The sequence below is a fragment of the Lithobates pipiens genome, unplaced genomic scaffold, assembly GCF_037356315.1.
Source record: "Lithobates pipiens isolate NorthernLeopardFrog02 unplaced genomic scaffold, aLitPip1_a1.2 Scaffold_8, whole genome shotgun sequence".
NCBI lineage: Eukaryota > Metazoa > Chordata > Amphibia > Anura > Ranidae > Lithobates > Lithobates pipiens.
The window spans coordinates 554,802,392-554,815,338 of record NW_027507903.1 but is presented as its reverse complement, the minus strand read 5'-3'; the positions used below and the strand labels follow the sequence as shown (position 1 = coordinate 554,815,338).

The following is a 12,947-nucleotide window of genomic DNA, read 5'->3' as shown; positions in this document are numbered from 1 at the left end:
AGAGGTCGACCGATATGGATTTTCCTCTGGCAGATGCTGATATTTAGAAATCGCAGCGGCTGATATATGATGCAGATTTGTTAGGCCGATTTCTTCCCTTCATCTCATAAAATCTAACAGTTAAAGAGGGATTCCGCCCAAAAAAAAAAATATTAAAAGCCAGCAGCTATAAATACTACAGCTGCTGACTTTTAATAAATGGACACTCACCTGTCCCGGGTTCCAGCGATGCCGGCAGCCGAGGCCGATCGACTGCTCGGGCCTCGGCTGCTGCCGCCGCCATTCGAGGTGAGGGAATCAGGAAGTAAAGCGAATCGGCTTCACTTCCCGGTTCCCTACTGCGCATGCGCGAGCTGCGCAATAGGAAATCTCCGCGCTGTCACTGGGACCCGTGTGTGTCCCAGCAGACAGCGCGGCAGGGCAGGAAATGGCGTAGACTCCCGTGGGAGTCTATGCCCGGAAGTGGGTGAAAATACCTGTCTTTGACAGGTATCTCCACCCCCCTCCCCCCTGAAAGGTGTCAATTGTGACACCGGAGGGGGGGGGGGGTTCCGATCAGCGGAGGTTCCACTTTAGGGTGGAATCCCGCTTTAAAGCGGGGTTCCACCCTAAAGTGGAACTTCCACTAATCGGAACCCTCCCCCCCTCCGATGTCACAATTGGCACCTTTCAGGGGGGAGGGGGGGGTGGAGATACCTGTCAAAGACAGGTATTTACACCCACTTCCGGGCATAGACTCCCATGGGAGTCTACGCCATTTCCTGTCCTGCCGCGCTGTCTGCTGGGACACACACGGGTCCCAGTGACAGCGCGGAGATTTCCTATTGCGCAGCTCGCGCATGCGCAGTAGGGAACCGGGAAGTGAAGCCGATTCGCTTTAATTCCCTCACCTCGAATGGCGGCGGCAGCAGCCGAGAGATCGATCGGCCTCGGCATCGCTGGAACCCGGGACAGGTGAGTGTCCATTTATTAAAAGTCAGCAGCTGACTACAGCTGCTGGCTTTTAATATTTTTTTTGTAGGTGGAATCCCTCTTTAAGTTTAAGAAAAATTCTTAAATTAAATTAAACACAAGGCTCCAATCAGTGCACTTGTATGTATAATTTAGATTGGGGGAAATAAATAAATAAATGGGCTAACTTTATCGTTTAGTTTTTTGTTTTTTAAATGAAAGTGTATTTTTTCCAAAAAAATTGCGTTTAAAAGACTGCTGCAAAAATACTGTGTGACATAAAATATTGCAACAGCTGCCATTTTATTCTCAAGGGTCTGTGCTACACATATAGTTATTTGGGGGTTCCAAGCGATTCTCTAGCAGAAAATACTGGATTTTGACTTGTAAGAAGCAACACGTCAGAAAAGATTTAGTCTTTAAATAGTTAAACTGACATCTTCTGCACACCAGAGTTCATTCATTCCTTTGATAATCAGAAACATTGCATCTCTTTGATTCTTTTATCAACGATGTTCTCAGACTTGGCAGGCTGCCCAGATAGGAGAGACTCAAGTCGCTCTGACCGGAGACTTCAGGCGACTTGCACTGACTTTTACGGGGGGTGGGGGGGTGGGGGGCGCACAGACACAGTGAATCCAAGCCTGCATAATGAACACACCATCTCCTCACTGCAATTCTCAATAGCTGCATTCCCCGCATCAGGGTAACCAGTGCTGCACACTACCATGAAGGATATGCTCATGTCACTACTATTCTCCCTCATGTCCAATCTATCCTCCCTGATACATAAGTTTTCTGCTGATATGCAGCATATGGAGGATAAAGTACACTATATGTAAAATAAAAGGAATGCACTGACACAGTGAATGATCTGGTGGATGCTTATGCAGAGCAAAAAGAGTAATCTATGTAGATTAAAGCAAAGCTGGCGGACCTAGAGAACCGCTCTAGGCGCAATAACATTACAATACTATCCCTGAGTCCATTCAGCCCGCAGAGCTGCACAAATATGCTAGCACTAGGTTTTCTGCATTATACCAGAATTAATCTCCAGTAGAGCTCACTATTGACCGTATTTACAGACGACCTAAACCACGCCACCTAGAAGAAGCTATCCCCAGGGATGTGCTCCTGCGGATCCATTTCTATCAGGCCAAGGAACAAATCCTATCAAAGGCCACACTCCCAGCACCATATTCAGATATCCAATTGTTTGCGGATCTTTACACTACAAAATTAGAAGACAACTGAAAATGGTAACAAAAGCTCTTAATAACCACAAGATAACCTACCAGTGGGGCCATCCAGCGACCATGCTGGCTACTTACAATGGTATACCACATGCAATTTCCACAATGGAAGGAGGATTGAAACTTCTACACTAGTGGGGTATCATCCCAGAACTCCCATGCAACCCTCCCGAGTCCAATGGAAGCCCAACCCGTTTTCCTTTGGGAACAGCCATGGAAATTTCAAGCCCAATCACAAATAATTGATCTTACCCTGCCAACATTAATAGCAATATGTCCAGTCAGGCTTCACGCTCAACCAACCAGTTTTTGGACTCCCCCCACCACCCCCCCCCCCCCCCCCAAGTTTGGTCAGTACCTCTCTTGAGTTACATGCTACTAACATGTTTATATGCATTTTGAACTGCATTTCTTTTCTATTGTTTATTCTTTCCTTATTTCTGTCAAATCCATTTTTGCACTTACCTTTCCAAAACCTTAATCCAGAGGCTAAACGTCCACAGCTCATTCCCAACTTGTTTATAACCTTTTTAGACTCCTTGGCAACCTAACAATTTTGCATTTCAAGTCAGAGCTCCCGAGTACAGACTACCTCCAGCAACAACAACCGCATTCCTAAGAAACTGACCACTTCCAATTATAAGTCACCTACAACCTTTCTGCATAACAACACCCACCAACATACTGTTCCTAAATGGAAAGGGTCTAAACCATCCTGCAAAATGAACTTCCAAAACAGCTTTAGCACTTAAAATGTGATATGCTTTGCACCCAAAAGACATTTTGTTCAAGACGCATCTCCCCGTTGCCAACATAGACTATTCCCACATACGTTTCAAGCCTGCTGCTCCAGGAAATAAAGAGGAGTTTTCATTGCCATAAGGAACACTATTGCCTTTCACCTCTTTAAAATCATTGTAGATCCAGAAGGACGTTACATCATCTTAATTTGTACAATCAACAACGTACAATATACATTTTTCTGCATCTATGCCACGAACCAGTGCCAGATGCACTTCCTCAAAAAGACCCTGAAAGCAGCAAGAAAAGTACAACAAGGTCACCTGCCGATTTGTGGAGACTTTAATTTAGTTCCAGATAATGCAACGGACTTGACCGCGGGGGCTAAGAGACATACATCCCCTCTAAACAAATGTATTGCTTATAACGATTTACACAACGCGTGGAGGTGTTGTCATGCAATCGAACGGGACTATACTTACCTGTCGCCATGCCACAACACCTACTCACGAACAGATTTCTTCCTTTCCGACAAGTGGTTACTTCATATAAATATAATCGGCCTCAGTCATCCACACTACCACCTGGTAAGACCATGCCCCTATCAGCATTACCATAGCCGCTAAATCTTTAAATCTTCTCAACCTAACGCCTACCTATGGAGAGTTAACAACTACCTTCTCCAAAACTCTTGCTATTCCACCCCCTCCAACTCCAATTGGAGGAATATTATTCATTTAATTTTGAATCAGTATTTGACCCACTGCTGGTGCAGAATACCCATAAAGCCAACGTAAGAGGAATATTTATCCAAATGGGGGCTAGAGTAAAGAAAAAAAAAAAAGAACGCAGAGGTTAGACATAGCAGCCACTGAATCTGCAAATAAGACTAATCCTTCCCCTCTACTCCAATCCAAAATCTTCTCACTACCCCATGAATTGCACCCTCAAGTCCTTTGAGGAGACATATAGCAAGCTTAAAACAAGCAAAGTCTCGTACTATAAAAAGTGAACTAAACCATAGACCTTGAATCTAAGGGGTGACTACTACTACTACAAGCCTTAAACACTTTCTTATGTCTGGGCGACAAACAATATAACCTATCCAGGCGTAAATTTAACTAACTCAACTAAATCATTGTTTCAACACAACTATTTACCACTCCTTACAAAAACTCCAAGAGGATCTCACCAGGCTGATGCCGTTTGAGTTTTCATGGATGGGGTGACTGGCGGCTTTTAAAAGGCTCCATCCTCCACAAATCCTCTATTCAGAACCCTCCCAATACCAATTCCAGCTAGCTACTTTAAATCACTTCAAAACTATAAAAATAAAAAAATAATTATATATCAAAAAAATATAATTAATTAAATATTGTTTCACTTGTGGGAATATTGGTAATTGAGGTAGATAGTGCGAGTTGAATTATTCACATTTTTATAGCGCTACGTGGCATCAGTTATTTTTTCCATTTAAAAAGAAACTATTTTGGTGCACCTATTTGACAGACTTCAAAACTATACTATCAAAATATATCTGGAAAGGTGTAAAAAAATAAAAATAACCCCCCCCCCCCCCCTTTGCCCATGCAAAACTAATTAAACAACGGCAGGCACGGGAAACTGGTTAAATCGATTTTCAAGACTATTACCTGGCCTCAGTGCTTACACAAATAAGAGAATGGTTTCCATCTCCCCCTCTACATTATGGGGGGGGAAATAGAATGTTCTACCATATCAGGAGACAATTTATCCACATGGTTATTCTTGGTCACAATTGGAGCTAAAATCCCACCGCATCTATCACCAACCATCTTGGCAACACTCAAGGCCTGAGATCGATTTCTAAAAAGTTACTCATCATGCTCCCTTACATCTACTCTCCAAATATCTTTAGAGTCATTGCAAAATTTAATGCAAACAACATCCTATGTGGCATGGAAATCGAAATGAACAATGCACATAAATGATCTGATCAGTAAGGAAAGCATCAAATCATTCCCCAACTTACAAAAAGAATCTCACTTACCAAACTTAGACCTTTTCCTATACCTCCACACCCAACACTGCATCACCATACTCCCAAGACGGACCTGCAAAAACCCCCAATTGGCATGGATATTTCTTATGCCGCATACACACGACCGGATTGTCCGGCAGACTAAGTCCGATGGTCTTTTCGAATGAACGGACTTGGCCACCATCAAGCACACCAAAGTCCGACAGATTTGAATGTGATGACGTACGACTGGACTAGAATAAGGAAGTTCATAGCCAGTAGCTGCCTCAGCATCAGTTTTTGTCCGTGGGACTAGCATACAGATGAGCAGATTTCTCCATAGGAACTGGGTCAGGAGGAAAAACTTGAAACATGTTCAATTTCTAAAGTCCGTCAGATTTTTGGACAGCAAAAGGTCCTATGGAGCCCTCACACGATCGAATTGTCAGACGGATTCGTCGTGTCGGACCTTTGCCGTCAAAAAGTCCGGTCGTGTGTACGCAATATTAGAGCTCTTAAATCTCATCAAAAAGTAATATCATTGTTCTATAATCTTCTTCAACATAAAAATGTCTTTACCAAAACAACCCGACTACTTAGGTGGGAATTGGATCTGGGATGTAATTACACTGTGGATCAATGGGCAAAAGCCTGCAACTCCACATGCAATACAACCTGCTGCTCCACCCTCTGGGAGCTATCCATTAAACTGACAACGTTGGTACCTTACCCCTGACAGACTGTCCAAATTTGACACAAAAAATAGAAGATAAATGCTGGAGGATGTGTGGGCAAAGAGGTGATATGCTCCATATCTTCTGGAAATGCCCCAAACTGACACACTATTGGAAAGCAATATTCCAGTTACTTTATGAAATTACCCAAGCAACAATCCCCATGAGACCTACACTGGCACTATCGTCCCCTGACATTGAAAAATTCTCGACACAGATTAGACACATCATAACTCATATTACTGTCAGCACGACTCAACATCACCAGACAGCTGAAAAAAACAGACCCGCCCACACCAAGTGACGTGGTCAATACGACCCAGGCACACTTCACTTAGGAACAAATACTAGCAGTGAGAAACAAAAATCAATCCTATGGAATGTGGCAACCATGGTCGAACTGGATTAACGCTCGAGGAATGGTCAATGCTCTTGGTTCCCAACCTCACTGTTACGGTCAGGGAACTTTATAGTTCATTGGTTATTATTTGAATTACCTTGATAAATACAGAATCGCAAGATTAAGGTGTAATCTCTAAGAGGAGTGGGGTTTTTGTAACCCTGGACACAGTAGGGGTGTCCAGAATGGTTGCCAATCCTCCTTCCTCCACATAACAGTGGACGCCTAAAGAAAAAATCACATAACAGCAATACTCTTCCATGTTGATGCCATAATATTTGTCTATATACCTGTCTGTTTACATGTATGTTTATTTCTGTTACAAATGGAAAATATTAATAAAAATCTATTAAACCAAAATTGTCCCAAATTTCTTGGTATGATGACATTCACAGGAACTAAGCAGCAAAGTCCAACCCCTGAAAAGCAACCCCACACCATAATCCCCCTCCACCAAATGATTTGGACCAATGCACAAAGCAAGGTCCATAAAGACATGGATGAACGAGTTTGGGGTGGAGAAACTTGACTGGCCTGCAGAGAGTCCTGACCTCAACTTGATAGAACACCTGTGGGATGAATTAGAGTGAAAACTGCAAGCCAGGTCTTCTCATCCAACCACACAAATGTGGTTCTGGAAGAATGGTCAAACATTCTCATAGACACACTCCTAAACCTTGTGGACAGCCTTCCCAGAAGAGTTGAAGCTGGTATAGCTGCAAAGGGTGGGCCAACTCAATATTGTACCCTACGGACCAAGACTGGGATGCCATTAAAGTTCATGTGCATGTAAAGACAGGTATCCCAATACTTTTTGTAATATAGTGTATATGAATGGCCTTCGTTGGAAATTATGCTGTTTTAGATGACATGCAAATCTATGCTTTTCGGATTGAATCTGATCCGCACAGAATTCACATAATGCCAGCCATACATGGTTCGAATTGCGAAAGAATTTTCTTTTAAAAATCGTATCTAAGAATTTTAATACGAATTTTGCACCATTAGTGGGCTGCAACAACAGCTGATTTTCGTGCGGAAATCTAATTTGAGGAATCGCACGTATTGGAAATTTTTTGCAAAATGAATGATTTTCTAATCAATGATGGGAGAATTGTGCGAGAAATGTAATAAGAAAAGAAAATTTAAGGAGAGAAAAGAAGATTCCCGGCCACGAAAATTGTTTTCTGTAGTAACATGAGGTGAAATTGAAGGTTTGGTCGGCCAAATTTTGAAAATCAATGGTGGCATCATCGGATCACAAAAAAAAAAAAAAAAAAAAAAAAAAAAAACCCCTTTCTGATTTTGAAAAGAAATTTTTTTTGAAGTTCGACCATGTATGGCCTGCATAAGTGTGAATCGGGGCTCAATGCTTTTTACTTTCTGAAATATTTTCTGATTGGACAAAGTGGCAACTATGACATCACTTGCTGCCTCTCCACCTCATCCAGAGAATGCTTTGCATTCATTCAGAAAGTGCAAAGCATTCTCTGAATGGTTACCGTGGAGAGCGGCAAACCTCCTGTATTCACAATGAATCCGTCTGGTCACTCAGCACAGGATCTGGAGTAATGATATTATAGGAAATGTAACTGTGCTGATCCTAAAGTATCAATATAGCTTTATATAGTGCAAAACATCAAACACCAGAACATAAGTTTTTGACAATAGTCCCCAAAGTCCTCTTCACAGTTTAATCATTTAAATCCCATGTGCGCAAATTTACATCCGTGCTTTAGGAACCTTTTCACCATGTAGTGAACCACCAGCACCTTTTTTTAACCTCACCTTCTATGCAACTTACGCTGGCCATACACGATACGAAAAATCGGCCACAGTTCGTTCATTTTTCGGACAGTTAATGGGCACAAAAATCGATAATTGTTGGGACATTTTTGAGCTGAAAAAAATGGAGGACAAGTTTGGACATTTTCAGCCGAACAAATAAATTGAAAGGGGTTTCCCATCGGAACTGTTTGCACTAGGTATATGTAAAAATAAAAAAATAAAATATTAATTTATGTCCACTGGATGATTTTTCGGTCATTACATGATGGCAACATCGTTTGCTCTCACGGCCAAATATCCATTTTTCAAAAACGGATTTGGCTGATTTTTCATCTATTTTATGGCCAGCTTAAGTGTAACAATATGTTGTACCTTCATTAAATGTAACCATATTGCTACACTTAGAGGCGCTCTCTTCTCTTTTACACTCCGCTGTGACATGACACTACTTGTATATCAAGACACCGCTTGTAGATCAAGTCAAAATTCATTTAAATTTTTTTTGCTTTTCTTGTAAAACGTTCTCAAACCAAGTTACTCTCAAACCTGTATTTATTTGTACACATTTTGCAGACACCGTTTTTGTGGTAAATTATTTATAGGCACTTCAGGATCAGTGCAGTTACATTTCCTAGAATACTATTTACCCCCTAATATTGGTAGGGGGCTTTTTAACAGCAGCAGATCTCATTTTAAATATTTTGTAATTAAATTACGATTTATTTTTTGCGCCGGTGACACACTTTTTCTTTACTTCCCTGGAGTAATGATGTCTGCTTTAGCGATTTCCAGTGGGATTGCTCGGGTATAGGGATGAGCTCAGGCGTGTTCGTATGGAACACGTGCAGAGCCCGCTAGGAAGTCAGCGCAGCGCTGCGCTAATCACAGGCAGTGAGACATTGCCCCGATGTGCGGCTGCAGAGATCAGGCACTGTCTCACTGCCTGTGATTAGCGCAGCACTGCGCCGACTTCCTGGCAGGCTCAGCACGTGGTCCATGCGAACACACCTGAGCTCATCCCTACTTGGGTATGATATATATAGATACATTGTAAGGATGAGCTCGGGCGTGTTTGCATACGCCACGTGCAGAGCCCGCCAGGAAGTCGGCGCTGCGCTAATCACAAGCAGTGGGACATTGTCTGATCTCTGCAGCTGCACATCGGGGCAATGTCTCACTGCCTGTGATTAGCGCAGCGCTGACTTCCTGGCGGGCTCTGCACGTGGAGTATGCAAACACGCTGGAGCTCATCTTTAATACATTGATCCAAGCTGGTCCAACGTGACTATGGATAGCATGGCGACGTCCCGAATTCTTCTTTAAAAGGCAACCAGAAGGAAGTGGCTGTAAAGAGGATGCTGGGGATCAGCAGCAGAGACACAAAGCGGCATTGTATAAAATAAAACCAGATGGCGATTGTTTATGATGCTGATAAGAAGAAAGCCTGTTGTGATGATGCTGATAAGTAGAAAGCCTGTTGTGATGATGCTACAGACAGTACAGATCATTGGGCTCTATGGTGATCAGAGTCACTCTTCTGGCTGTCCATGGAGGTTTATAGAGGGGTGAGCCCACTATGGGGGTCCCTGCCAGCCTCCAGCTACAACCCCCAGCATGTTGTGGCAGCCAGACATGGTGAGCCTTCTAGTCCCCCCGCAGCCTCTGTGTATTCCTGAATGGTAGAATATCAGATCGGTCGTCATTAAACCCGCTCTCCCCCATACTCACCACGGCCTTCTATCCTCTTCCTGCCTGGGCCACAAGCATCAACAAACTAGCCACCGGCAGACCCAGCTCAGCCAATTACAGCACAAGAAGCTGCTACCCTGCCTCTTCCTACACCAATCGTGAAGCACGTGGGCGGGACATTGCTCTCGTTGGTTCCACACTTAGGAAGCAGTGGGAGATACGACATGGACTCCAATAACCTACAACTGCCCTGGCTTCGGCGCTTCATCTGCGCATGCGCCCTGCCTCCTGACAGCTTCTCTCTGTCTGTGGGTTATAATGACCAGTAATACTAGCTACAGATTGGAAACCCTCAGCGTTTATTTCGTTTATCCTCTTTAGCTGCAGACAGTCCATTTCTAGCACTTTTTTATTTACATGTAACAATCAGTATTTTTTGCTGGAAAATGTCTAAGAACCCCAAAAAAATTATATATTTTTTTAAAGCAGAGGCCCTGGAGAATACATTGGTGGGTTTTGCAATTTTTTTAATGTTACTTGATATTTGCACAGCGTTTTTTTTAAAGAGGAAGTAAACCCTGATGGTAAAGGTAAAGCATAATGGACTACTATGCATCGCATAGTAGTCCATTATGTGTCACTTACCTGACACAGGAGCCAGCAAAGTCACCACTGTCCCCTGTAGTTCAGAGCCTCCATCTTCTTGGTGGGTCTCGCTGCTCCGGCGCTGTGATTCGCCGGAGCAGCGATGACGTCACTCCCGTGCATGCGCACGGGAGCCGACACTCGCGGCATATCGCCGCAATCTGCGGCTTACCCATTGCGCCTGCGCACCGCTGTCTACGACGCTGTCTACGGCTGTCTTCAGGTAAATAGATATTTCTTGGACCTACAGGTAAAGCCTTAATCTAGGCTTACCTGTAGGTCAAAGTGGTTTGTAAGAGTTTACATTCACTTTAATGCAATTCATGGGAAAAATACACTTTCTTGAATGTTAATGCGAAAAACACAATACATACACATTTCTTTTTGTTGTAAAATGTAATAAATGATGCTACGCCAGGTAAATAGGTACCATGTTATGCAAATATTGTATCCAAAAGTAGGAAAAAAGGGGAGCAGGGGATTTTTATACGGTACACTTTATAAAGAAACAGAGATTTCTTATAAAAGAATTCATAGCTTTAATATTTAGAAATATATTAAAAATATTTTGTAAAGACAAAAATAGCAAATACATTCATTATACAAAACAGTACATGACATAAAGCATAGGGGATCCTGAAAATGTTAGTTGCTGAGACTGATCGTATTTCCTCCCGACATGTTTCGCGTTTTTGCTTCTTCAGGGGAGTATGCAACTAACATAAACATAAACACAAGGAAAGGTTTAAGAGTACAGAATGTACATCTATGCCGTACAATTAAATACACATAAAATTCAAGACATTAAATATGAAATTAGTCTCAATGTGCTTAGTCCGAGGAGGTACAATGCTTACCCAGGTGTAGTCATTCCCAACATCGCAACACACAAGCCAATAGATGGTGGAATAAGTGGCAGAAATTATGGGACAGGATCAAGTGCTAAAAACAACCCAGCCCCATGCAGGGCATAGATGGAGGTAGACAAGCGCTACAAAGATCAAAAACAAAATCCAGAGATAAGTGCTGAGTTTACAAAATCCAGTACAGACATTGAAAAGTGTTACTTTGTAACAGAAGGGGTAAACGATATCATTCCCTCAATTATAGGAGGTACCATGTTATGCTTTAAAATTGCGCACATCAAAGCAACAGCGGCGAATGATGTAAATTTGAATATCCATAGGTGGCACTTTAAAAGCCTATACATTGCCACTTTAGATTTAGGGGTGCCTTCACATTTCTGCGCTCCGGATCGTGGGATAGAATGGCCCAATTCTGCCCGCAATTCGCAATAGCGGCAAATCGCGAGATGCCATTCCCGATGCGTCGCACGGCAATTCCAATAGCATCCCAAACGTGGCGTGATGTCGCCTAAAAGAAATGCAGGGGCTCCTTGTGGACGATGGGCGTCCCGCAATTCTATTTGCGTGTTTTTACCATGATTGTCGCCCCCCATACGCAGAGACGTGAACGGAGCTTTAGCTCCCTTTCACACAGGCATTCCACATGTCTGTTTTTCCTCCATCCTTTGGCGGATGAAAAATGGACATACACGTATGTCTATGGGCTAGCGGACATTAGTGGATGATCATCCGCTGACATCTGCCTCCGTTCCATGTTTTTGGATGGAAGAAAATCCTATTTTTCTTCAGTTTAAAAAATAGAACGGGCGAAAAACAGATGTTAGCGGACGCCATCCACTTACATCCGATACGCTGACGTCCGTTTTTCTCCCAAAAACACGGGCTTCAGTTTTTTAGTTCAGTTCAGTCACTTTTTTTTGTAAAAAACTGATAAAAAAATAGATGTCAGCGGACATGAAAACGGATGTAAAAATTGCCATCCATATCCGTTTTTGATTCTTTGTTTTACAAAAATAAAAGTGACTTAACTGAACGCCCATGTGAAAGGACCCTTAAGCCTCGTCCGAAGGGCATTGGCCAAAAACTTGTCTTGCATACAAACGGCACACAATTGTCGGCCAACAAACACGAACATAGTGACGTACTAGACATACTACGAGACGATAAAAACAAGTTCAATTGTCATACGCCACCCTTTGGGCTCCTTCTGCTAATTTTGTGTTAGTAGAAGTTTGGTGAGTGTTGATTCGCACTTTTCATTTTGCACTTTTCATTTTGCTCTGTTTATTTTGCGCTTTTCAGTTAGTTTCTGAGCAGCCATTCGTCAACCAGACATGTTGCAGAATGGGAGTATATAACGTGTTATTTATTATTGGCCTTGGAGTTATTGATTTGACCAACGTCCAGTCCTGGAACAGGAGGAGGAGGATTTCATGAAACCAAAAATTGGTTGCTTTATTAATCGCGACAAATTATGTCATATGCCTTTGCTGCGGGAGCTCCGGGAGAATAATCCGGATGATTTTCAATTTTCGGATGATGGACCTCTGCTTTCACCAACTCTTTGCATTGCTGACCCCCTATATTAAGAAGCAGGGCACATGCATGAGGCTTTTATTTTATTTTTTGGTTGAATAATGATTTGATTTGGTATATTTTATATATTTTTGGATGCATAGGATGCACTTTTTGGTTAAGTTCTATTGGCAGATAGCATGTCTAATTTTATTTATTTTCATTTTTTTATGAAAAATATAAAAAAATGTGTAGAATAATACTTGGCTATGTGTTTTACTTCAAATGACAGTATGTGAGTAGGCAGTTACATTAAAAAAAAATACAATGTAAAATTCACAAGGGAAACCAACATAGTTATATCTT

General features: G+C 42.3%; 1 protein-coding gene across 1 annotated transcript in view; it reads right to left on the bottom strand.

The window, feature by feature from the left end:
• The window catches only part of LETM2 (leucine zipper and EF-hand containing transmembrane protein 2), a 43,537-nt gene extending 33,785 nt beyond the window's left edge, over positions 1 to 9,752 (bottom strand). The window contains 1 exon segment of the mRNA XM_077469944.1: positions 9,595 to 9,752. The gene's annotated coding sequence lies outside the window, so the exon portion shown is untranslated.
• Positions 9,753 to 12,947: the final 3,195 nt, after the last annotated feature.